General features: G+C 42.5%; 1 long non-coding RNA gene, 1 other non-coding gene and 1 pseudogene across 2 annotated transcripts in view; all 3 read right to left on the bottom strand.

Annotated features, from left to right (window-relative positions):
• The window catches only part of LOC110151466 (uncharacterized), a 50,065-nt gene that overhangs the window by 24,345 nt on the left and 6,828 nt on the right, over window positions 1-18,892 (bottom strand). The window lies entirely within an intron of this gene.
• LOC139035466 (protein BRICK1 pseudogene) lies at window positions 30-924 on the bottom strand (annotated as a pseudogene).
• On the bottom strand, window positions 6,551-6,657 carry LOC139035821 (U6 spliceosomal RNA). Its single transcript, XR_011488525.1, has one exon. It is a non-coding gene; the product is annotated as a U6 spliceosomal RNA (small nuclear RNA).

The raw sequence follows: 18,892 nt of genomic DNA, 5'->3' as shown, positions 1-18,892 counted from the left end.
CTCTCCCCACCACAATCACAGCAGTCAGATAAAGTTGAGGAGTTTATTAGGGAAATATGAGAGGTAAAGACACCCCAAGTGACAGACAGAAAACTCTGAAAATGTCCCTTTTCAAGCAAAGTGGGGGCCTGGCCTTGACCTCCCCAAAAGGACAAGAAACTGGTAGGTTAGCAACAACATTCTCTGGCAGCCACCTCGCCAGGGCATTTCAGCCAGGACTGCTTCCCACTCCCAGCCAAAGGTGGGAAGAAGACAAGGACTGTTTATAGAATCAATGTACAGGCAATGAGAGCTATAAGGAAAGACTCAGAGAGAGAGAGAGAGGAGGAGGAGAGAGAGAGAGAGGTGGGGAGGACCTTGACAGAGTCCCAGGCTTTTGGCTCTCAGTGCTTCAAATGTGTTGACAAGTAGTTCTACAGAACGTTACTGAAGAGGTAAAATGCCTAACAATGTTTCCGAGAGGTCCCCTGGACTGCTCCCCACATGCCACATCACACTTCTGGGTGTGCATGGCTGAGCCCAAAGGCCACACTTTTGAAAAGAAGAAAAACAAGAATAAGCCCTGTTGTTCTTTAAGGAGAGAGGAAGGAGCTGAAGGCTGCTGGGGCCTTTCCCATAAGAGGCTGCGTGCCGTAAGAGCAAACTTCCCAGCAGCAGCATGGCACAGTCCTAGGTGAGGGTTTCACCTTTTGTCACCCTGGCTTCTATGTACTCTATTCTCCGTTCGAGAGCTGTCAATTTCTCGTTCAGTGTTGCGAGTCTTGAGTGACAAGACATATCGAATGAGTTGAGAAAGTCTGAGATTTTCTTGATGCTGCTGGTGATGACCTCAATGTACTCCTGGTTCGCCCAGTCCTGGTGAATCTCCCGCTGCACCGGGTCCTCTTGTCCCGCCATGGCTGCTGCCTCGTAGGTTTTCTTTTAAATGGAATAATCATTTGGTCAGTTCAGTTCAGTCGCTCAGTCATGTCCGACTCTTTGCAACTCCATGGACTGCAGCACACCAGGCTTTCCTGTCCATCACCAACTCCCAGAGTTTATGCAAATTCATGTTCATCGAGTCGGTGATGCCATCCAACTATCTCATCATCTGCCATCCCCGTCTCCTGCCTTCAATCTTTCCCAACATCAGGGTCTTTTCAAATGAATCAGTTCTTCACATCAGGTGGCCAAAGGATTAGAGTTTCAGTTTCAGCATCAGTCCTTCCAATGAATATTCAGGACTGATCTCCTCTAGGATGGACTGGTTGGATCTCCTTGCTGTCCAAGGGACTCTCAAGAGTCTTCTCCAACACCACAGTTCAAAAGCATCAATTCTTAAAAAAAAAAAAACAAAAAAACAAAAGCATCAATTCTTCAGTGCTCAGTTTTCTTTATAGTCCAACTCTCACATCCATACCTGACTACTGGAAAAGACAGTCAAAAAAAAGTGTGACTAGACGAACCTTTGTTGGCAAAGTAATGTCTCTGTTTTTTAATATGCTGTCTAGGTTGGTCATAACTTTTCTTCCAAGGAGCAAGCATCTTTTAATTTCATGGCTGCAGTCACCAACGGCAGTGATTTTGGATCCCCCAAAAATAAAGTTTGTCACTGTTTCCACTGTTTCCCCATCTACTTGCCATGAAGTGTGGGACCAGATGCCATGATCTTAGATTCCTGAATGTTGAGTTTTAACCCAACTTTTTCACTCTCCTCTTTCACTTTCATCAAGAGGCTCTGGTTTGTGACATTGTACAGGAGGCAGTGATCAGACCATCATCAAGAAAAAGAAATGGAAAAAGGCAAAATGGCTGTCTGAGGAGGCCTTACAAATAGCTGTGAAAAGAAGAGAAGTGAAAAGTAAAGGAGAAAAGGAAAGTTATACCCATTTGAATACTTCCAAAGAATACCGAGGAGAGATAAGAAAGCCTTCCTCAGTGATCAGTGCAAAGAAATAGAGGAAAACAGTAGAATGGGAAAGACTAGAGATCTCTTTTCATTAAGAGATACCAAAGGATCATTTCATGCAAAGATGGGACTCAATAAAGGACAGAAATGGTAGGGACCTAAGAGAAGCAGAAGATATTAAGAAGAGGTGGCAAGAATACACAGAAGAACTATACAAAAAAGATCTTCATGACACAGATAATCATGATGGTGTGATCACTCACCTAGAGACAGACATCCTGGAATGTGAAGTCAAGTGGGCCTTAGGAAGCATCACTAGGAACAAAGCTAGAGGAGGTGATAGAATTCCAGTTGGGCTATTTCAAATCCTAAAAGATGATGCTATGAAAGTGCTGTACTCAAGATGCCAGCAAATTTGGAAAACTCAGCAGTGGCCACAGAACTGGAAAAGATCCATTTTCATTCTAATCCCAAAGAAAGGCAATGCCTAAGAATGCTCAAACTACTGCACAATTGCACTCATCTCACACACTAGCCAAGTATTGCTCAAAATTCTCCCAGCCAGGCTTCAACAATATGTGAACCGTGAACTTCCAGATGTTCAAACTGTATTTAGAAAAGGCAGAGGAGCAGAGATCAAATTGCCAACATCCGCTGGATGATCGTAAAAGTGAGAGAGTTCCAAAAAACATCTACTTCTGCTTTATTGACTATGCCAAAGCCTTTGACTGTGTGGATCACAACAAACTGTGGAAAATTCTGAAAGAGATGGGAATACCAGACCACCTGAGCTGTCTCCTGAGAAATCTGTATGCAGGTCAAGAAGCAACAGTTAGAACTGGACATGGAACAACAGACTGGTTCCAAATCAGGAAAGGAGTACATTAAGGCTATATATTGTCACCTTGCTTATTTAACTTATATGCAGAGTACATCATGAGAAATGCTGGACTGGATGAAGCACAAGCTGAAATCAAGATTGCCGGGAGAAATATCAATAACCTCAGATATGCATATGACATCATACTTATGGCAGAAATCATTTGGTAGGTAGTTTACAGGATTTTTTTTTCTGCGTAATATCTTATGCCTCAGAAGAATACAGCAGTACTTCTGCACTGTTCCTACAAAGAAAAAGCCCCAATCCAAATCAAATCATAAGGTTACATCAAGGAAAGCCAAACTGATGACTAATCTACAAAATCACTTGCCTATAATTTTCAAAGGAGTCAAGATTATGAAAGTCAAGAAAAGGCAGAGGAATTATTCCAGACTGATGAAAACCAAAGAGACATAACTAATTGCAACCTGTGATTCAGAACTGTATACTTTGGCTATAAAGGGCATTTGGGGGGACAATTAATGAAACACAAACGGGAGTCTGAGAATTAGATGATAGTAATGTATGGATGTGAGAGTTGGACTGTGCAGAAAGCTGAGTGCCGAAAAATTGATGCTTTTGAATTGTGGTGTTGGAGAAGACTCTTGAGAGTCCCTTGGACTGCAAGGGGATCCAACCAGTCCTCCTAAAGGAGATCAGACCTTCATTGGAAGGACTGATGCTGAAGCTGAAACTCCAATACTTTGGCCACCTCATGCGAAGAGTAGACTCATTGGAAAAGACCCTGATGCTGGGAGGGATTGTGGGCAGGAGGAGAAGGGGACGACAGAGGATGAGATGGTTGGATAGCATCACCAACTCGATGAACTTGAGTTTGAGTAAACTAGGGGAGTTGGTGATGGACAGGGAGGCCTGGCGTGCTGCGATTCATCATGGGGTCGCAAAGAGTCATACACGACTGAGCGATTGAACTGAAATGAACTGAATGTATCAGTACTAATATTCTGATTTTGGTAGTTCTATCATGGTTAAACAGGCTATTGTTCTTATTTATAGCAAGTATAAATAAGAAATCTGTAGTATCTAACTTTTCCCCCATAGATAGCTAAATGGCCCAGTACCATTTATTAACTAGGCATCCTTTCCACACTGACATCAGTACCAGCGCGATGATATTTCAAGATACTGATCTTAGGTCAGTATCTGTGCACTCAAGTCCATTCCATTGGCCCTCAGCCGGCACGAGGCTGCTGGCTTTGTGTTTCTTGCACACAATACCACTCCTGTGAACCTGGACGTCATTTCTGGAGCAGCAGCCCTGGGCCCCTGTCTTCCCCATACACGTCGGCTCCTGCCTGTAGCTGTTTTGACTGAGATGTTTCCATTGCTTGATTCCAGACACCTCCTCTCCCTGAGACATTTCTCTGCTTGGAAATGAAACACCAGAGATTTCTTTTCTCAGCATCTTTGGAAGGAAACCGTTCTTTGGAAAGAAGTAGCCCTCAGTTTAAAAAGTTCACTGATGAGGGAAGTGTCTGAACCAAGACAACAGGTGGTGAAGGTCTCTCGGGCAGAGGGGAGGCACTTCCTTTTGGAGCCAACAGCCTAAGGCAGCAGACCCTGAAGTGTCCTGGTCAGCAGCAGCACTGCCTGGGAACTCGTTGAAAATGCTTCTTCTCAGGACCCACCCTTGACCTAACTAAACCAGCAACTCTGGGCCTTATTTAGTTTTTTAATCTTTTGGCCATGTGGCATGTGGGATCTTAGATCCACGATCAGGGATCGAACCTGTGCCCCCTGCATAGGCAGTGTGGAGTCTTAACCACCAGACCACCAGGGAAGTCCCCAGAAGCTCTGGGCTTTGGGAAGCCCTCCAATCATTCGGATGCACTCAAGTTTGAAAACCACTGTCCTAAGCAATCTTCATCCTGGACAACAGTCTCTTCCCCTAGCTCTTGGAAGTATACAGGTATGCTCAAATGTATAAAATTCAGTGTTTTCTGCAGTGAAGCCCCAGAAATCATCTGTCCACACAGTCAGCAAATGACTCGCTGTAGAAGTCAGATCTCCTGGCCAAGCTCAGATTTCTAAGCACCAGCTGGGAACCTTCCCCACAGATGTCCTCCTGGGATCTCAGATTCAGTGTTTCCTCTCCCTTAACCAGCACCAGCTTCTGGGTAGACGATTGGCACTACTATGCCCTAGCCGAGAAATATTGATACTTTCATCATATCCTCCCTCATCCTCACCAACTACCAAATTCTACTGATTCGAAAGTCCCTGCTTTTCCATATGAAGAGTTTTCAAAGTGTGCTGCTTTTTGCTAAGCATTTTGCATGTTAATTTGTTTAGTCCCTACAGCAAACCATGGAAGGTAATACTATTATTATCATCCCCACCTTACATGGAGGAAACTGAGGTTAGAGAGGCAGAGAAACTTCTCCAGAATCATACAGCTGTAATATTTCAAAGGCAGATATTTGAAAGGCAAACATGTTTGTCATATAATTCAACAACAAAAAAACTGAACAATGCAATCAAAAAATGGGCAAAAAACCTAGATAGACATTTCTCCAAAGAAGAAATACAGATGGCCAAGAGGCTCATGAAAAGATGCTTAACATTGCTAATTATTAGATAAATGCAAACCAAAACAACAGGAAAGTACTACCTCACACCAATCAGAATGGTCATCACTAAAATGTCTACAAATAACAAATGTTGGAGAAGGTATGGAGCAAAGGGAACCTTCCTACACTGCTGATGAAAATGTAAGTTGGTGCAGCCACTATGGAAAATAGTATGGCAGGTCCTCAGAAAAAGAAAAATAGAATCACCATATGTGGGGTCACCATATGATCCAGCTATTCTACTGTTGAGCATATATCCAGACAAAACTAGATACAAAAACATACATGTACCTCTATGTTCATAGCAGCACTATTCACAATAGTCAAGACATGGAAACAATCTAATTGTCCACTGACAGATGAATGGATAAAGAAGTTATGATACGTATTTACACTGGAATACTAGTCAGCCATAAAAAGAATAAAATAATGCCATTTACAGCAACATGGATGCAACTAAAAATTATTATACTAAGTGAAGTCAAAAAGAGAAATACAAATACCATATGATTTACTTACATGTGGAATCTAAAATATGACACAAACGAACCTATCTATGAAACAGAATCAAGGACAAAGAGAACAGACTTGTAGTTGCCAAGGGGTTGGGGGAGGGGTGGCGTAGGAGGTTAAGTTAGCAAATGTAAGTGATTATATATGGAGAGGATAAACAAGGTCCTACTGTATAGCCCAACGAACTATAGTGAATATCTTACGGTAACCCACAAGGTCCGTCTAGTCAAAGCTATGGTCTTTCCAGTAGTCATGTATGGATCTGAGAGTTGGACCATAAAGAAAGCTGAGCACCAAAGAACTGATGCTTTTGAACGGTGGTGTTGGAGAAGACTCTTTTTTTTTTTTTTTTCTCTTATCTGTATTCTTTTTTTTTTTTTTTCTTTTTTTTTTTTTTTAATTTTTATTAGTTGGAGGCTAATTACTTTACATCATTACAGTAGTTTTTGTTATACATTGATATGAATTAGCCATGGATTTACATGTATTCCCCATCCCAGTCCCCCCTCCCACCTCCCTCTCCACCCAATCCCTCTGGGTCTTCCCAGTGCACCAGGCCCGAGCACTTGTCTCATGTACCCAACCTGAGCTGGTTATCCATTTCACCCTAGATAATATACATGTTTCAATGCTGTTCTCCTGAAACATCCCACCCTCGCCTTCTCCCAGAGTCCACAAAAAAATATGGAACGCTTCACGAATTTGCGTGTCATCCTTGCGCAGGGGCCATGCTAATCTTCTCTGTATCGTTCCAATTTTAGTATATGTGCTGCCGAAGCGAGCACTGGAGAAGACTCTTGAGAGTCCCTTGGACTGCAAGGAGATCAAACCAGTCAATCCTTAAGGAAATCAGTCCTTAATATTCGTTGGAAGGACTGATGTTGAAGCTGAAACTCCAATCTTTTGGCCACCTGATGTGAAGAACTGACTCATTAGAAAAGACCCTGATGCTGGGAAAGATTGAAGGCAGGAGGAGAAGGGGATGACAGGATGAGATGGTTGGATGGCATCACCGACTCAATGGACATGAGTTTGAGTAAGCTCTGGGAGCTGGTGATGGACAGGGAGGCCTGGAGTGCTGCAGTCTACAGGGTTGCAAAGAATCAGACATGACTGAGCAACTGAACTGAACTGATGATAACCCATAATGGAAGAGAATATTTTTACTAAAGAATGTATATTTATGTTATATATATATATAATTGAATCCCTTTGCTGTACAGCAGAAATTAACACAACATTGTAAATCAACTATACTTCAATTAAAACAAACAAATAATAAAGGCTGAAACTGAAATCAAGCTCTGGATTTTAAATACCCATATCTCTTTTTTTTTCTTCAAAAGCTCTAAAATCATCATTACTCTAATGATGGTTTCTAACTGGTACCCAGTCTTCAACTAATCCTTAATAATGCCTTGGGATATCTTCCTAGGAAGAGGAGGCTTTTCAACACTCTAAAATCTTCCAAGCAACTTCACTGCCTAAGGAATAATTCTAACCCCCTAGTGCCCATGATCCTCCACACCCAGACTCCACGTTCTTCCGCATGCTTACCTCCCACCCTGTTCCTTAAACCTAAACCACATCCTGTACTTTGCATCTGTTGTTGCTCAACTGCTCACCCAACCTGAGAAACCTTCAACCATCCAGGCAGTGGGACTTACCACTCAAATTCTCCCACTGGTTCTTAAGATGTCAAATACAGATTCCATCAGTATGTGTAACTTAAGGTGGTATTTTACGATAAAATTGACAAATAACTCCCTCGGTGACCAGGTGTGGTAGTTTATATTATTTCCCACAAATATCCCATTCTACTCCCTGGGGGAGGATCATTCTTTCACTATACTACTGACAGCAGGCTTGGCCACCCGACTGACTTTGGCCAGTGGAATTACAGCATAGGAGCCTTACATGATTTCCAGGCAGAAGTTTTAAGAGCAAATGGATGGTTCACTGGACTCCCCGCCCCCCCCCCCCCCCCAAGCAGGAAATAGCCTACTGCATCAGCCTGGTCCCAGAGTAAAGATAAAATGGGACAGAGCCACAGCCAACCCACCGTAGACATACAGCAAAAACAAGAAATCAACGTTGGTTTATAAGCTATGGAGCTTTCCAGGGTTTTGTTATTGAGGCACTATCCTGACTATAGAAACAGGGATTTCCTGCCCTCCCCCCATATCTTCTTTCAATGGAATCAATTAGTATCCATTCCTGACACCAAAAGAAGTCACACTGGGCCAACAGGGTGGGAGTGTTCTGTGTAAGGAGAAGGTGCTTGACCTGACTGTCTTGGCCTTTCCCTGGGGCAAGTGATCATTAATAGATAGAGCCTCAGCCCAGCTGCCCCCCAGTCTAGATGGGTCATTACTGCTCCATCGACCAGTGTCACACCTAGGAGATGAGCCTCACCCGCAGAAATGTCCTAGCAGAGGGGAGGGTGGAAGAGGGGGCTTGTGTCTGTGCTCCCCACTTCCAACAGGCTCCCGCGTGAGGAGCCTCGATGTCAAGAACTTGGAGCCACTGGCTCAGGTGGCTTAGCAGTTGGAAAGAATTGGGATGCACCCCTTCTCCAACCTGAGCTGGTTCCTCCCAGAAAGGTCAGACTCAGTGATGGGCAAGTTTAAAGCCAGGGGACCAAGAGGAACCTCCAATCACCACATGCCTGCCTTGGTGATGAGGCTTTCTATGCAGACTGGGATTAAGCTTGGGACAGACTGGAAGACCCCTCCCAGCTCTGGGGCAGCTTACACGCCGCCCTTCCCCAGAGTGCCTCCTGTGCTCTTCACCTGTGGTCCAGTGACCCCTCTGGCCTTTCTGCAATAACTAACCCAGGGCTGCCTGTGACAACCTTGGACTTGTTCCCGAAGGTCAGCTCTGATGACACTTCCTCCACAAAGCCTTCGTTCTTCCAATTGTCAACTTTCTCCTCATTCTGGAAAGCGGCGGGCACTGTGCCAGATGGACTGAATTCTACATCCCATCGTCCACAGCAACATCCTTGAGCAGTCACAACATTTATCATAATGGAGCAAGAACATCCCTCGTACTCCCTCTTATTTTTTAAACCTAACACTGATTGACCAAAGCCGATTTAACAATGTCAAATGAAGCATGACATTAGCTTTAAGATTAGTTGCTAAGAGATGACCTCTTTATAGTTTCAAAATCCAGAACCTCATGTTCACCTGCTTGATTCAATGTAAACTCTGTACCCTTGAGAAAGAGAATCAGGCTTGTAAGCAGTGTTTAGGGAGTGAAGAGTGAGAAAAACTGTATGTCAATCTGAAAGTGTTTATCTTTTTACCCTAAAAATGTTCAGGGAACCACAGCAAAGTGAATACAATTAGTACCCCCATTTCTGAGGGGGATACAGTCCAAGATTCCCAGTGGATGCCTGAACCTACTATGCTTTTCCCTATATAACCATACCTATGATAACATTTAATTTATATATTAGGCACAGTAAAAGAATATTTGAATTGCCAGATCACTACCTCTGCACTTTGTGCCATTAGTAAGTAAAGTTAGTGTTACCTTGACAGTCCATCGGATGGTTGCCACGGAAGGGATGGTGTAGGATGGCATGAGATTTCATCATACTCTGCAGAATAGCATGCAAATTTAAAATGTATGAATTGCTTATTTCTTGAATTTTCTATTTAACCTTTTCAGACCACAATTGGCCAAGGTTAACTGAAACTGCAGAAAGCGAAACCACGGATAAGTGGGGAGACTGCTATATGCTTATCCCTAAACCACACATTTACAGAGGTTACAACTGGAAGTGCATGTTATGTGCTCCTTGCTACAATTTTTAAAAAGTTAAAGTCCAGCTGTATCTATGTAACGTGTCTTGGAAGGTCTCAGCACCGCTGAATCCCCGTACGTGACTGGGGTGAGTCACGCTGTAGGGACACCACGAGCTAGAGCCGTTCTGCAGCCACACGCAGCTCTGTCTCTGTTCCACCCACATATTGGCTCAGATCTCCTGGGTCAGTCACCACAGCGGGGGCGCTCAAAGCCCCATGTCCTGTGATAAGGGTCCTCTGGCTGCCATAGCAAATTCCCACATGCTGGGCAACCGCAAGACAGCAGAAATTCATTCTCTCACAGTCTAGAAGTCAGAAATCTGAAACCAAGGTGTCAGCAGGGCCACGCTCCCTCCTAAAGCTCTAGAGGAGATTTTCTTCTTGCCTCTTCTGAGTGCCTTATGGCTGCTGGTTGCCAGCAATCCTCGGCACATCTTGACTTTTAGACGCACCACTCCACCCCGTGTTGCATCTTCAAGGGGGTATCTTTCCTCTGAATGAACCTCTGTCTCCAAATCTCTCCACTCACTGGACTTAGAGCTCACCCTACTCCAGTTGACATCAGCCAAGACTCCACTCCCAAATAAGCTCATGTTCACGGGCACCAGGCTTAGGACATTAACATACCTTTTTGTGAATGTAATTCAGTCTCTAATAGTCTGAAACTATTTTTTTCTTCCAATTTCTTTGACCAACACAAAAATCAAAGACTTTCTAAAGGAACATTATGAAGAAAACAAACACAATCAAATAATAGCAACAACAACATAAGAGAAGTCAAAAGCACAAAAATGGAGGTGTCTATTCAAAGACTGTTGACAGCCGGCCATAGTTTGACTTCACAAAGATCCTGTTCCTGAACCAGAAGCGTCACAGTTTTGATTGTTTGGAAGAATAAACCCCCACTTTGTAAAGGTAAGTCAGGGCCTTCCCGCTGAGCCTGCATGACCATGGCAACTGAGGGTCCCCTTCTCTACCTCGGAAGGGTCTCTTCTGTGAAACTGCAGAGATAGCCATGGTGACACCTTTGGCACCATCTGCTTAGTCTGAGGACTACGATTAGTCTGCAGTCTTTTTAAGTCTTTCCTAGTCCCTTTGGGGTGCAAGCTCCACCTCCCCTGGTGCTACTTCTCCTCTCCTCCATTTCCATGACTTGCTATAAAAACAAAACATGAAGAACTGTGTATTCAGGAGCAGTTTCCTCCCACCACCCTCCCTTCCCTCCACCAATCAAGTCCTCCAAAACACCATATCATTTCCATGTCATTCCTGGATTTTCTCTAGCCTACAAAAAAAAAAAAAAAAAAAGGAAAAGAAAAGAAAATGGCAACAGCAAAATAAAGGAAGAAAGGACTCTATGAACGAAAAGAGACAGCAGGGATGCTGTGATGAATGTAAGAACTACCTGACTCTATTGCCTGCATTCTCAGCTTCAAGTACTAGAAATAAATAGGCAGGCTTTTATGCTGAAATTTTTTTTGTAGCCCTACAAAGCCAATCTCACATTTAGGGCAAGTAATTTTCAATTTTCTGAGTTCCATTATCATTAGAAAGGTAAACAATAGGGGAAAAAAGGCAAGGAAGTCTATTAGAAAAAAGTTAAATAAATATATTTGTATTTTAAAGGTGGTAGTATCAGCTTATCTACTGTAGGATTACGGTACTCTAAAAGCACATTCTCCACATGTGTTTTCAGGTTGGGTTTCACTCTGTTGGTTCGACAGTATCTATCAAAAGGCTTCAATAATTTGTACTTTTTAACTCATAATTGTATTTCTAGGAACTTACTGAAAGAAATAATGAGATCTATGTGAAGATATTTATGGACAAGGATACTCACTTTAGAATCATTCATAGTAACCAAAAGTTATAAACAAATGTCCAGCATCAGAATATTAGTTAAATAGATGATGCTATATCATTATAATGAAATATTTAGCACATATTAAAAACTATATTTGTAATGAATATTTAAGGATATGAAGGAAAATATGTGCATACATACTCATACACATACATCAGATGGGATTCTCTGGCTGCTGGTAACAACAAAAAACAATTTGAAATTACTTAGGCTTAAAAAGGTGACAATGGGAAAGGGATTCATGAAATGGGATTGGACCAACTTTTTTTCCATGAGGGAAAACCTACATTTTGATTTCTACTGTGCACCATACATAAAAAACTGATTATATATATATATGTATATAATTATGTATCTATAAATATATATCAAAGTTATATGTGTGTGCATTTATACACACACACACATACACACCCACACATGTGTTCAGTCATTCAGTCTTGTCTCTTTGTGACCCTTTGGGCTGTAGCCCACCAGGCTCCGCTGTCCATGGGATTTTTCAGGCAAGAACACTGGAGTGGGTTGCTATTTCCTTCTCCAGGGGATCTTCCCGACCCAGAAACTGAACCTGCGTCTCCTGCATGACTCAAGCCACACAAAGTTTAGAAGTAGACACTAGAGACCAGAAATGTTGTCTCAACAATGTCACCGAGGATCTGGGCTCCCATCTTTATGCTCCTTCATGCTCAGCATGTGAAATTCATCCTCAAGGTTGCAAGATGCCTATGATACCTCTAGGCATTGCATCCACACACAAGGAAGGCAAAAGGCCAAAGGCCCAAAGTCACAGAACATACTAACTGAGTCTGGGTCTATGGGAATGTGGATACTGCTTATTTTAGTCATCATTTTCCATAGTTTCCAAAAGTTTCATAATGATATGAATTAGCATTCTTTTTAAAAAGAAAGTTCTGTTCATTGAATGGGGAAAGAGCAAAATCATTTTCTGATTTTTGAACTTCAAGCACCACACAGGTAATCCATAGGGTTTCCCATTGCATTGAATAACTGGGGACTCATTTCTATGCTTATAGAGGTGAAGAAGCAGCCCTGAGCTTATTCTTCGGAGGACGCAGAGTAATGCATGGCTCCCTGACTCTCACATTATAAGGTGCACACAAAGACTTTATGTGGGGGCCCCTAAATGCTATTCTTTGGGAGCAGAGGTGTTTCTGACCTGAAATGACTTGGGGAAAAAGGCAGCGTCCCACACAGCCAGGGTTTGGTGTGTAGGTGTCTGCCACTGCTGTTCAACACTCAAATGCATATTTTATCCATTTTCTGGAGCTCTGCAGGGTAGAACTTAGCTCAGAATAATTAAGGAGAAATGCAAATCAAGAAATAAGCTTTGTTATAGTTTAATTCACTGAAAGAAGAAAAGGTGAAAAGCATTATAAATTTCAACAGAGATGATTTCCTGAAGGATACCACTGATCAACAGGTTTTCTTAAGAAAATGACCTTTCAAACAGCTTGTGCTTTGGACGAGTGAGGTTTACTCACACCATCTGGATGATAATTTTTGACCCTGAGGCTTCAGATCCTTCGCTCATGTCCAGTCATTGAAGAAACTCAGACTCCATTTGGAGCTTCTGTTTTTCTCCCTCTGACTTACAATCCAAGTACTATATGGAGAGAGGCCTCCAGTTTCCCAGTGGAGAGAAGTAGGAAGCTGACACAGAGATTCTGAATGGTGAGAAGGGAAACTGTGTTAAGGGAGAACCAAAATCTACATGATTTTCTGACTTCACTTTCAACAATATTTATTTACTGCCCAAATTCTACGAAGCCCTAAGCTAAAACCTAGAGCATTCAGGAAAGAATCTCTCCACTGCAGGAGCCCTCCACAGCCGCACCCTAGAGTCACTCCAATGGCCACTTCTTCCCCACTCGCCCACCCCTCTTACACATAGAGCTATAGTGACCTCTGAGCCCCTCTCATCCATCAGGCTATCTGGCACCTCCTCACCTTTGCTCTATGTCAGAAACGCTCTTCTCTGCCACCTCCCGCCTCCATAACCCACTCCCCTCCATCTGGCCAACTCTTATTCAGCCATCAGGTCTCAGCACAGACATTTCTTCTAAGAAAGCCCACCTAAGTCCTCCCAAGTTCCTCTGCCTACACTTTCACTTCCTTTCACTGAATAAACATAAAAAGTTACAAAGAGACAAAAATAAAATGTCTTTTATGACTATATCTCCAGAGTTTTGCTTATTCAACACAGTAGTGACATAAAACCAGTATCATTTGGTCATAACAAACAGATGTGCTCTCTCTCGGCTCTGTACCCCATGATTCTTCAGTCTATATGCTGATTAGAGCCTTGGGTTCTGCCGAAGCCTCTTTAAAGGTAGAGATTGTGTCTTACTCATCTTGGTTCCCAGCAGGAATCAGTATGGTATCTTGATATGGTAGATGTTAAAAAAATCTATATTTGAACTGAAAAATTAAATATAATATATTTAATTGAGTTTAAATAAAACTGGGTGCCAAGCTTGCACTATCAAGGAGTTTCTGTTAGGTTTTCCCAACAAGATTTAATGAAAACTGGTTCAAGTTCATGGTAAATATGGAAACAATACACAATTTTCCATGACAAATTCAAGAAAAATTCTAGGCCAAAGAGTGAAGTTTGTTCCTTTCAGTTCAGTTCAGTTGCTCAGTCATGTCTGACTCTTTGCAACCCCATGGACTGCAGCATGCCAGGCCTCCCTGTCCATCACCAACTCCCGAAGCTTACTCAAACTTATGTCCATTGAGTCAGTGATGCCATCCAACCATCTCATCCTCTGTCACCCCCTTCTCCTCCCACCTTCAATCTTTCCCAGCATCAGGGTCTTTTCAAATGGGTCAGCTCTTCGCATCAGATGGCCAGAGTACTGAAGTTTCAGTTTCAACATCAGTCCTTCCAATGAACACTCAGGACTGATCTCCTTTAGGATAGACTGGTTGGATTTCCTTGCAGTCCAAGGGATTCTCAAGAATTTTCTCCAACACCACAGTTCAAAAGCATCAATTTTTCAGCGCTCAGCTTTCTTTATAGTCCAACTCTCACATCCATACATGACCACTGGAAAAACCATTGCCTTGACTAGACAGACCTTTGTTGACAAATGTCTCTGCTTTTTAATATACTGTCTAGGTTGATCATAACTTTTCTTCCAAGGAGTAGGCGTCTTTTTATTTCATGGCTGCAGTCACCATCTGCAGTGATTTTGGAGCCCTCAAAAAATAAAGTTTGACACTGTTTCCACTGTTTCCCCATCTATTTGCTATCAAGTGATGGGACCAGATGCCATGATTTTAGTTTTCTGAATGCTGAGCTTTAAGCCAACTTTTTCACTTTCTTCTTTCACTTTCATCAAGAGGCTCTTCAGTTCCTCTTCACTTTCTGCCATAAGGGTGGTGTCATCTGCATATCTGAGGTTATTGATATTTCTCCCAGAAATCTTGATTTCAGCTTGTGCTTCATTCAGCCCAGCATTTCTTATGATGTCCTCTGCATATAAGTTAAATAAGCAGCATGACAATATACAGCCTTGATGTACTCCTTTCCCAATTTGGAAACCAGTCTGTTATTCCATGTCCAGTTCTAACTGTTGCTTTTTGATCTGCATACAGATTTCTCAAGAGGCAGGTCAAGTGATCTGGTATTCTCATTGTTTTCAGAATTTTCCACAATTTGTTGTGATTCACACAGTCAAAAGCTTTGGCACAGTCAATAAAGCAGAACTAGATGTTTTTCTGGAACTCTCTTACTTTTTCGGTGATCCAGCGGATGTTGGCAATTTGATCTCTGGTTCCTCTGTCTTTTTTAAGTCCAGCTTGAACATCTGGAAGTTCATGGTTCACATACTGCTGAAGCCTGGCTTGGAGAATTTTGAGCATTACTTTGCTAACGTGTGAGATGAGTGCATTTGTGTGATAGTTTGAGCATTCTTTGGCATTGCCTTTCTTTGGGATTAGAATGAAAACTGAACTTTTCCAGTCCTGTGGCCACTGATGAGTTTTCCACATTTGTTGGCATCTTGAGTGCAGCACTTTCACAGCATCATCTTTTAGGATTTGAAATAGCCCAACTGGAATCCCTTCACCTCCACTAGCTTTGTTCATAGTGATGCTTCCTAAGGCCCACTTGACTTCACATTCCAGGATGTCTGGCTCTAGGTGAGTGATCACACCATCGTGATTATCTGGGTCGTGAAGATCTTTTTTGTATAGTTCTTCTGTGTATTCTTGCCACCTCTTATTATCTTTTGCTTCTGTTAGGTCCATTCCATTTCTGTCCTTTATTGTGCCCATCTTTGCATGAAATGTTCCCTTGGTATATCTAATTTTCTTGAAGAGATCTCTAGTCTTTCCCATTCTATTGTTTTCCTCTATTTCTTCGCACTGATCACTGAGGAAGGCTTTCTTATCTCTCCTAATATTCTTTGGAACTCTGCATTCAAATGGGTATAATTTTCCTTTCCTCCTTTACTTTTCACTTCTCTTCTTTCCACAGCTATTTGTAAGGTCTCCTCAGACAGCCATTTTTCTTTTTTGCATTTCTTTTTCTTGGGAATGGTCTTGATCCCTGTCTCCTGTACAATGTCACGAACGTCCATCCACAGTTCATCAGGCACTGTATCTATCAGATCTAGTCCCTTAAATCTATTTCTCACTTCCACTGTATAGTCATAAGGGATTTGATTTAGGTCATACCTGAATGGTCTAGTGGTTTTCCCTACTTTCTTCAGTTTAAGTCTGAATTTGGCAATAAGGAGTTCATGATCTGAGCCACAGTCAGCTCCCAGTCTTGTTTTTACTGACTGTATAGAGCTTCTCCACCTTTGGCTGCAAAGAATATAATCGATCTGATTTTGATGTTGACCATCTGGTGATGTCTTTAATGCCAAACTTTTAGAAATGAAAAGTTGGAAGTCAGTTGAATATCTCTCAAAAATGAACCGGTTGAGTAGTCTACAATCTGTCTTTCCAGTGGACTGCACTGGGACATTAAAATAGTGATGTGAATCTGTTGATGTGAGAAGATGTTCATGACATAGCCTTAAGTAACAAAAGCAGATTATGTAACAGTGATTTTATTTACATTTTAAAAAGTGCACACGCGTGCATGTGTGCATGTGTACCCAAAGGAAAGAAGCAAAGCATTTGGGAGGACACACACTGAATGGTAACACTGCTTCCCTATGAGTGGTGAAATGAAGGATAATTATCTGTTGTTCTAAACACTCTCCCTGAATATTTGCAATGAATAAAAACAGGAAAATCCTAAGCTTTCATTGGAGACACAATGGCCAGGGACAGTATAACAGCACACCAAGGGGCATGTGAGGACACCGTGCTTTTCTGAGGGGTGCACTAGGCTCTGTGATTGTAAGAAGTCCCCGCAGTAGAGCTGAATTAATAATGGCTAAAGTGTTTGCTTTTGTCATATGGCCAGCACCCTAAGACTTTTACACACATTAATTCGTTCACTTACAGATCACAACAACCCTTCCCTGCTTCCTTCTTTTTAATAGCATTAATCACTTTTGATACTCAACAGTTTACTTACATCCTTTACTGTGTGTTGTTCTTCTCACTAGAATGTAAACCTTCTGTGGGCAGGGCTATTTGTATGTTATGTTCACTGCTGGATCCCTAGTACCTATGGCAGAGGCTGGCATCATAGCTACTCTTCAAATGAATAAATGAACAATCTTATGACATAATAACTAGTGCTTGAAGGTGGGAGGAGAAGGGGACAACAGAGGATGAGATGGTTGGCTGGAGACTCGATGGACATGAGTCTGAGTAAGCTCTGGGAGTTGGTGATGGACAGGGAGGCCTGGTGTGCTGCAGTCCATGGGGTTGCAGAGTCAGACACAACTGAGCGACTGAAGTGAACTGAACTGAACTGATGCCTTCCTTACAATGAGAACTCTAAACGAGACTGAGCAATTTGTCCCAAATTACACAGCTACGAAGGATCAGAGCCCAGTTTCTCTCAACCCATATCTACATGATAATCTGGTTCTAACCCACTCTCATCAATTACAACAAACCCTTGAATAAAAGCATCCTCCTCCTCCCCCCACATGCAGTCCGTCCATGGGAGAGACAATGAGATGTCACATAAGAACTTGCAAGTGTGGTTTCCTTCTATTAAATTGGTAATATCTTTACATAATAGATGATGTTCTATCATCTGCAGGGGTCATCATAACAGACATGCTATTTTTCAGATCAAAAACAGAAGGAACTGGGCCTAGACACCTAATCATTCACTAAGTGAAGGGAAAAAACACAGCCTGGAAAAGGGTCTTAAAGGTTTTTTTTTTTTAATTGTGAGTGTAAAAATTTGTACTGAATAAATAAAACCCCCAAGGGACAAGGATTTTCTCAGGGAAAAATCCTCAGGGCTGATGCCAGGAGAAAGTACTTGGAGTAGCAAACCCAAATATTTGGGCCCATGGCTAGCCATGGCAGTTTAATATGCTGGCCATTAAGGTCTTCCACATAACCTGCCTTGATCACCAACCGATCCTTAAACTCACACAGAGCTTCCCATGTGGAAATCGGTCAGCTCTCCTGAGCACGCGGGACCAGAGAGGAGTATGAGCATCCAACACTGACCATGGCGGGGCCTGCAGGTCCTAGAGCTTAGGGGCCTGGAGAGGGAGTCCTCTGACCAGAGGCGTCTGCTCTCCAGCCCCTTCGGCAATTTAATGTTTTACTATAGATTAACTGATTGACATTCTAAATTACTAATGAGTCTTCTGTGGGCTTGATTAATGGGGGTGAATCTCTATGGACCTGACAACCTTTGAGAGCTCTGACCAATCCACTTCCTAGGTCTTCCGTGGGAAAACCAGCCCTGAGTTGTAATGACAATGCTAACTCAGAAAAACCACCCTTCCTCCTTTACACACACATACCCATGCACTCGAACACACACATACCCATGCACTCGAACACACACACACACAGATATGAAATATACATAACATAACGATGCACACATGAGCACGCTTAACACACACACACACAGATATGAAATATACACGACATAACGATGAACACATGGGCACACTTATGCACATAAACATACACCCATCGGCCTGTCTGAGGCCCTGTTTGGCCACATAGTGCCCAAATGACAGCATGGTCTCATCTTCCCAATAACCACAAATTCATGGAGTTGAAAAATATAAAATACTCCTTCAAATGTGCTTGTATTTCTCCATCTTTGCTGACTGCCAACTTATCAGAGGTTGTTTGGTTTTGCTTTTCAGTTGTGCCTGACTCTTTGCGACCCCATGAACTACAGCACACCAGGATTCCCTGTCCTTCACC

Source organism: Odocoileus virginianus, chromosome 6 (genome assembly GCF_023699985.2).
Source record: "Odocoileus virginianus isolate 20LAN1187 ecotype Illinois chromosome 6, Ovbor_1.2, whole genome shotgun sequence".
Taxonomy (NCBI): Eukaryota; Metazoa; Chordata; class Mammalia; order Artiodactyla; family Cervidae; genus Odocoileus; species Odocoileus virginianus.
The sequence above is the reverse complement of the archived record's forward strand: the minus strand, read 5'-3'. Positions and strand labels throughout refer to the sequence as shown.